General features: G+C 46.0%; 1 long non-coding RNA gene across 1 annotated transcript; it reads right to left on the bottom strand.

Moving 5' to 3' along the window:
- Positions 1-5,672: 5,672 nt before the first annotated feature.
- On the bottom strand, positions 5,673-7,106 carry LOC140694092 (uncharacterized). The gene is made up of 3 exons (XR_012069848.1): positions 6,944-7,106; positions 6,425-6,533; positions 5,673-5,911 (listed from the first exon to the last, which is right to left on the bottom strand). It is a non-coding gene; the product is annotated as an uncharacterized lncRNA (long non-coding RNA).
- Positions 7,107-7,796: the final 690 nt, after the last annotated feature.

The raw sequence follows: 7,796 nt of genomic DNA, 5'->3' as shown, positions 1-7,796 counted from the left end.
GAGATTTGCTGGAATCCTTCAGATGTCAGTGCAGAAAGCATTTCCTCTCTGACACCTTCCCTGAATTCTAGAACCCTGCACCAGGCAGTGCAAGATCCCCTCTGAATATACAGTATATATGATGCCAAGTGACTCTTACCATATTGTTTTGAAAACCTATTTAAATTTGTCTCTTCCATGACACATTGTGATCTCCTTGAGGGATGGGGGGCTGTGTGGTATTTGTCTAGACAGCTAATGTCTGGCACATACCCTGGGCCATTGGAAACAGTCTGCTGACTCATCAAGAAAAATTGTCATCTTTGCGATGTAAGAAAGACTATATGATTTCTGATCTTACACCATCCAGCAAGGGTCAAAATAATTTCACATAGAACTACACAGGCAAAATATGTGTATGCCTTTCCTGTTTGTGAGCCCAAGATCATAGGCATCCTGGGAAGAAGGTGTCACTCTAAGCTGTGTGTCCCCTAGGTTGTCACGTCCAGCTTCAACATATATTTTAGAAGTTGTAGGGATACGTGTACATCACCCCATCTTAGAGCAAATGGCGCTTCAGCCTGACCCAGTTTAATGTTCATATAAATATCATAAATCTTCCAAACTGAAGCCTGAGGAAACATTCCCCTTCTATCCTTCCAGTATGTCTGCCATCTGCATCCCACATCCCCACTGCTCACCTGTGTCAGACCACCTTCCATCTAGCAACATTTTCGGTGGGACACTTGAATGAGAACTAATTACAGCAGTAATGAAATTGGTCCCATGAACATAGGCTCTGCACAACAAGGATGCTTTAATCGAAGGCCTCAGCTGTGGCCTGCAGGATCTGTTCATGTGTTCTGCCTGGCTTCATTGCAGACGTTGTGCAGAAAATCAAGCCTGTAGTTAAAGTCATAGAAGGCCCAAAAAATCCAAAAAATAGGTGAGATTCATCTCCTTGGGAATATTTTTGAAAACCTTACACTAACAGGAAAAAGAGTTTTAAGATGTTTGTTTCAGAGTAGATGATGTCCAACTGCAGGTGGGTCAGATTTGTTATTGTTGCCCGCTAGTTGTCTTTCTGCTGCTTCTAACACGCCTCTGTTTAGAGAAGTGGCCTGAGTTGGCCCTCAGAGCAGAAAGGTGAGCTGGGAATTGTGAGAGCCTAGCTCCTTTGCTGTGTAACAACCCACCGAGAAGGAAGGGAAGGCCCAAGGCTTCCTCTGACTCTCTCCCTCAGTTATAAACTCTATGAAGGGAAAATGGAACAAAAAATCTTAATTCAATCTGGAATTGTCAAAGTATAAAAATAATTGTCTTTGGAGGGGATGGTATATTTCAAGGGGTAGACTACGTGCTGGGTTCAATTTGCAGTACCTCAAAGTAAAAAAAAAATAAGAAAAATTCTTTAAAAAAAAGAATAGGAGCAGAGAAGAAAAGAGATCTCAAACAACCCAAGTTTAAAAAGAAAAAAAAGTCTTTTAATAATAGTAATCAGCTCGGTCTTTTGCTAGATTAGGAGTTTGGGATTAACAGATACACACTACAATGTATAAAATTAATAACCAACTCCCAGGTCCTTAATAACCTAGTTCAACCGGAATACTTTCTCTTTTTTCCCCTAAGCAACCCATGGAAGCCACTTAAATTCTTATTTTGTAAAAGAATTCATTTAAAGGCAGTTTGAAAGTTACTGGTTAAAACAGTTATATGTGCTTCCATGAATATAGGTCTAGTAAGAAAAATAGACAATAAACCAGTAAGCAAATAAATATATGATGTACTGCCAGGAACTAATAATTGTCACAAAGAAACATAAAGCATATTAGGAGAGAAAATGATTGAATAGGAAATATGTGCATGCTGTTATAAGTAATGTGGTCAGATAAGTCCTCTCTGAGTGTAAAATAATTTGAACAAACTCCTGAATGAAGCAAAAGAATAAGCCACGTAGGTAACAGACAAGAAAATCCTCCCAGGCCAGAAGAAGTGTAAGTACAAGACTTGGAGTTACAAACACAGCTGTCCTTGTGGGGACCATCTGGGCGGTGAAGATGGGCTGGAGCAAAACAGTGAGAACTGAGGCTTCAGAGATGGGTGAGGGACCAGATCACACAGGGCCTTGGTAAGGACTCTGGATATCCTTCTGAATACAATGGAAAATCAAGAGAGTATTTTGCAAAGCAGAACAAATTGATCTGAGTCATACTTTAATAAGACCATGTGGGTAATATATGGGGAATAAACAATGGAAGCAGGGCAAGGTAAGCTGATGGGAAGCCAGTGGGAAGAGTGCTGCTGACCTGGAGAGAGACACCGAGGTTGGGCTTGGATGATGGCCGGAGACGGGCTGAAAGGGGGACACTATTTGACAGTAATGGTCACAGTCATTAATGTTCGAGTTGCACACAGACACAGAGTGGTTCAGGGTGATGGGTATGTGATATTTGGGGCTGAGTTACAGTTTTTGTGCAGAGACCTGACAGGAGAATAAAGTGGGGACGTTAACGTCGGTAAGAAGTGTTGGTGGGTGTTTAATTCCCCCTAGAGCCGCGTCTCTGTTTCTCTGTAGATGAAGTCAGCAGAGCAGGGATGGGTGTTCCTATTTCTGCAGAGAATTGCGTGTCTTTCTCATTGACAAATTCGAGAGGCCGACCTGCCCATCCAATTGCAACATCTTGAATCTGCTTCTTTCTATCCAGGAGGAGAATTTCAAATAAGATGCCAGTCAAAAATTCCCTTTTCGAGAGTTAGAGCTGTGTGTCTTTGGGATGATCTCAGAGATGCCTCCACAGAGGTTCAGTGTGCTCTCTCTCCCTCAGAGCACACAGTTCCCTTTGGTCCGGTGGGTCTCAGCAGAGAAGATTTCACAAATAGACCTTCTCAGACCCTGGGGACCAACCTCCCGCTTGGCTTAGCTCTGAAATTGAGCACGAGTTCCTGGCAAAGGGCCTTCTCCAGGGCACCATCTGGCAGATTACATGAGGAAAGTGTACAAAAGAGTGGGAGGGTTGATGGTATAAATGTATTTTAATTTTTTCTCTGAATCTGATTCTGTCCTTCTGTTTTGTTAAGGAAGTTTTCTTATACCAGACATGATTCTCATTTCTTCTTTCTATTTGATCTTCCAAGAGGTTTAGATAGGGTTTTTGTTTTAGAGTAAGAATCTTTAAAAAAAGAACAAAAAACCTTGCAAATAGCATCTTGTTAGGCATTTGGGCAAGACAACTAGTAAATTCTCCCAGCAGTATTGAACCCCCTTGTTCCTCCAGAGGGTCTCCAAATGTATACAGGTTCCAAATCTGACCCAAAACCAATGAGCCTTTTCTTTTTTTAAGCACTTCACCATGGACAAAAGATGTCACTAAAGAAGGTGAGAAAAGAGCAGGTCCCCATCATCCAGAGTCCCTCCCAAAGGGCCCACAGAAGTAAAGAGGAGACAAATGAGAGAAAAGTTTTATTTATACACACACAGGAGCCAACCAGAAAAGTAAATACCATGTTAAATGGCAAAAGTTAAAGGCTTTTTATCAACCTAACTTAATAGGGCAAAGAGAGAGGAGAGAATTGGCTTCCATGACAGATTTTCTTCTACATCTATTGGATCTCAAGTTTCTTCAGCTTAAAGTGCTTTTGTATTAACCGTGGGTTCCATCTGACTTTCCATTTCTCGAACTTTGTTCTTCTTTTTCAAGATACACTCATGTATTCTGAGCACCAGGGTTTTCCACGTGAATTTTAGATTGATTGTCAGTTCCTTCAAAACAGCACCTGGGATTTGGGTATGCATTCTTTGAATCCTTAGATCTATTCATGGACTATTGTCATCTTAGTAGAATGAAGCCTTCTGCTCCATGAATATGGGATTATTCTCTGTGAATGTTGGTCTTAATTCCTCTCAACAGTATCTCTATTCTACTGTAGTCTTCAGTGCCCAAGTCTGGTACTTCTTCCTCAACCCTATTGGATGGTGATTCAGAAGAGACACGACCTCCTGGAGAACCTCTGCTGCCACGGAGCTGACATGGAACTGAGTCTTGAGAAGGCCTTAAATTCTTTTAAAAATAGGATTAGTGTACAATTACTCCATGGATGAGTAATGAATGGGTCACAATAACATAGGACTTTAATCCTTTAGAATTAGTAGAGTAATAAAGACACATTAGAAAACATTAAAATATTGCCTAAAAGAGAAGAGATTTGTAATTCTCACCCACAGAGGTGACTGTCATGAATGATTTGGTGCTTATGTCTCAGTCTCTGTGTCTCTCAGTATGTCTCTTTCCATCTCTGTGTCTCACACACTCACAATCAGATCAATTTACATCTATGTTGATTTCATACATATGTGGTCGTGCAGATGGGACCCTGGGTGCAGACAGTGAGTCTGCATACTCCCACCCTGAGGCCTCCCTTGACATTGGATTGAGAACAGGCACCCACTTTTCCAACTGCACAGCATTCATTCACCCACATGAACCAGAACGAATGGATCCCATCCCCTTTCCATCAACATCAGTGTTGCTTTAATTTCGACTGTTTCACCCAGTGCTGTGATGAACACCCTTGAAAAGGCATCTTTGAATAGGTGTGTAAGGATTTTAGTGGGATTAACTGTAAGGATCAGAACTTCTGGGGAAGAGATGCATCTGTGGCCCTTTGATGCGTCCTGCACCCTGTTCTCCTGAAGAGGAGAGTCCCTTCACTCTTCCCTCCAGGGGATCTGCTGGAACCTCTGCCTGCTTACATTGTCACCAGGGCTGGTTTTCACCTGACTAAAGACCCGCCAGTGTGATGGTGACTGGTGCTGTCTCTGCAGTGTTTCTGTCTGCCTGTGTTCTCACCTGAGAGGTCAAGCATCTCTAACACACACTGGCCAACTGCATTGCCTCTCATTGGAACTGCCCATGTCTGTTCTGTTTCTGTTTAGAACACTGGGTTTTGAAAGGTTTTTGGACTACAGGGATGGGAAACCCTTCACCTACCTTGGGTTATGAGGAATGCTTTTTCCAGGTTGTGGTTTGTCTTTCAAGCAGTTTTTCTTGGCTTTTGCTAATTTTTTTGATTTGTCTGGTTTTGTTTTTGCCACAGGAATAGCTAAGCATCTCCCTTATGTCTTCTGGCTGTGGTGTTACAGGGGGAACAGCAGTGTCTACACTGAGATTATGCACAGTGTTACTAAAAGGGCTTCATTTTGTACATCACATTTTTAATCCCCCTGGATATACCCTTAAAATAATAAAAATGCTGTTTCAAGTGAAAACAAAAAAAATCACCAGCCCCAGCTTAAAACATGTGGGCAGGGACAAAAAACAACTTTTTTAAAGTTTCATTGATAGGGAACACCCAGGAGAGTTAAAGACACGTAGAGAGAAAGAGGATTTGGGGTTGTTAAGGGCTGGGTGAGGAGGGAGGGGACTGCGCTCTCTGGATCCATGGTTTCACTTTGAGGAAAGAAATAGTGTGAAACTAGATGGTAGTGATGGTCGCACAACATTGTGAATGCCCCTAATATTCCTGAATTGCACAATTTAAAAGGGGAAAAATCTATATTTTATTACATGAAACTCTAAAAAGAAAAATAAAGGATGCCATAAATGATGTGAAACAAACAAAGGAAACTAAAGAAAAACAAACAAAAACATCTCCACGGAAGGGATGTCAAGTTTGGGAGGGGGAGCGGGAGGGGAATGACGGTGGGATTTTGGAGAACATTTTGGAGGAGAAGGTGTGGGTGGGTGCAGAGGGGGCTCTGCCCCAGGGGTTGGTGATGCCTGAACTTGTTCTCCGTTGCCCAGCAGTCCAGGTGCAGATGCAGCTTCAGGAGGAGCAGCAGGAGTGGCAGAAGGGATCTCGGGGTTTCCTGCTGGATCCAGATTGTCCTTTTTTTGGCCTCTAACATCTTCCTCTGCCCCTGCCTCGTCTGTAACTATTGGATGTGGAGAAAGTTTTAAGTCTTGTGGAAGAGCTCATGCTGTGAGAGAGGAAAAATTTACCCACCTGCCTCCCTTTCCATGTGCCTCTTCAAGGACAGAAACCTTCCCAGAGCTTTCCAGACAGCTTCCACCCAGAAAGTGCCCACGGGATATGTTCTGTGACTGAATTTTTCCAGATAGGTGGTCTGAGGCCATTCTTTGCTCTGGTCCCAACAGTAGCCTCTAGGGACACCTCCCTGTGTGGCACAGCCTTCGCCCCTGCCTCACCTACACACATGCACCAGCCCTGCTTTTCTGACCTACAGGCTGTGCTTCGGGGGATCCTGGTCCTCCACCTGACTTGCAGCGAGGTGGGCACGGTGCTCCAGGTCAGAGCCGGGTGTGCTGAGCTACCCATCAGCCCTGGGCAGGTCACTGGGGAGAGCCCTGGGTGATGTCTGGGTCGGAGGCCTGCCCCACTGATTTCTGGGCCATGGTGGTGGGGACCCCTCCATATCCAGACCCACCTGGAGCCTGCGCTGGCCCTCAGAAGAGTGGCACACCAGCCTTTCACTTAGGGGAGGGGGCGTTGGTGTTTTTATTCATCAGCTTCTGTTCAATATGTGGTATCTGGCTCTGCAATGACAGTGATCAGCAGCTGACCTGGTCTGGAATTCTCAGAGCCCTGCCCGGCCAGGAACACTCCTGATTCTGTCCATTCGACCCTCTGCTGCCCGATCAGACTGGGACCTTGCTCAGCTCAGACACCCGGGAGGGAACAGACGTATCCAGGGAGCATGGGCTCCACCTCGGGCAGCAGGACCCTTCACCGGCTCTCCACATCCAAGCCAGCCAGCCAGCTTTGACCTGGGCTGTGGATGTGACCGGCCCCCCAGACCTCTGACCTGCTCTTGCTTGAGGCAGAAACCCATCCCCAACATGACTTCTCCACATTCACGTGTCAGGAAGGGGCCGTGGGGCTACCTGGGTAGGATCTGAGTGGTGGCCTGCCTTGGGCGGGCCTGCCCTGGGCCTCCCTGTGTTACCTTTGTGTCTCTCTGGCCAAAAGGCCAGAGGCGCCTTGGGTGAGACCTGACCCAGCGCCGGCAACATTGGTACAGCCCCTCGCTGCAGGCTTTCCGGAGGCTGCAGCCTCGGGATATTGGGATGCAGCAGAACATGCCTCTGTCTCCAACCAAGTGAGCTGAGTAGGGACTTCTCTACAGAGTGGGTGCCTGGTGACTTTGGTTCCAAGTTCTGTTGGGCTCTATTGCCAGGGAAGTGAGGTCACTTCCTGGGGTCCACTTATCCAAGCTTCCTCCTGACACAAAGCTCCCCAAGGGACTTTCTGGGCTGCCGATCTCTCATTTCTCACTCCATGCCATGTCCACACAGAGTGACACCAACTCAGCCCCCCCCATATCCCTGGGGAGGCCTGGATGCAGCCAGCCCCACATCTCTGAAGACACAGCTTGGTTCAGACCTGGCTCTCCCCACTCAGCAGTGCTCTCACACTGGACAGGCCACGTGCCTCTCAAGGTCTCCCCAATCCCCCATCGGCACAGTGGGGATCATTGCGGCCTCTGCTTCCTAGAGAAGCCATCCTGTCTCTAGACCTAGAAAAACCTACTGCATCTGTCACCCCCATGGGCTGGCATCACAGGGAGCTCGTGCACAGACTCAGTAAAGGAAGGACCCCACAGAGGGCTGGCAGAGCTCAGAGTACATGCCACACAGGCCGGGGTCTGCCCTGGTGTCTGGAGAAAGTCTCTTTCCTTGCTACTTGCTTCCCAGCTCCCAGTCGTGAGACTGAAATTAAATACAACTCTGACATCATCCACTCTGGCATACAACCTCTTAGGTCAATCTGTCATGTTGACATACAGGTCCAGTGTCCCA

This window comes from Vicugna pacos, unplaced genomic scaffold (genome assembly GCF_048564905.1).
Source record: "Vicugna pacos unplaced genomic scaffold, VicPac4 scaffold_20, whole genome shotgun sequence".
NCBI lineage: Eukaryota > Metazoa > Chordata > Mammalia > Artiodactyla > Camelidae > Vicugna > Vicugna pacos.
The sequence above is the reverse complement of the archived record's forward strand: the minus strand, read 5'-3'. Positions and strand labels throughout refer to the sequence as shown.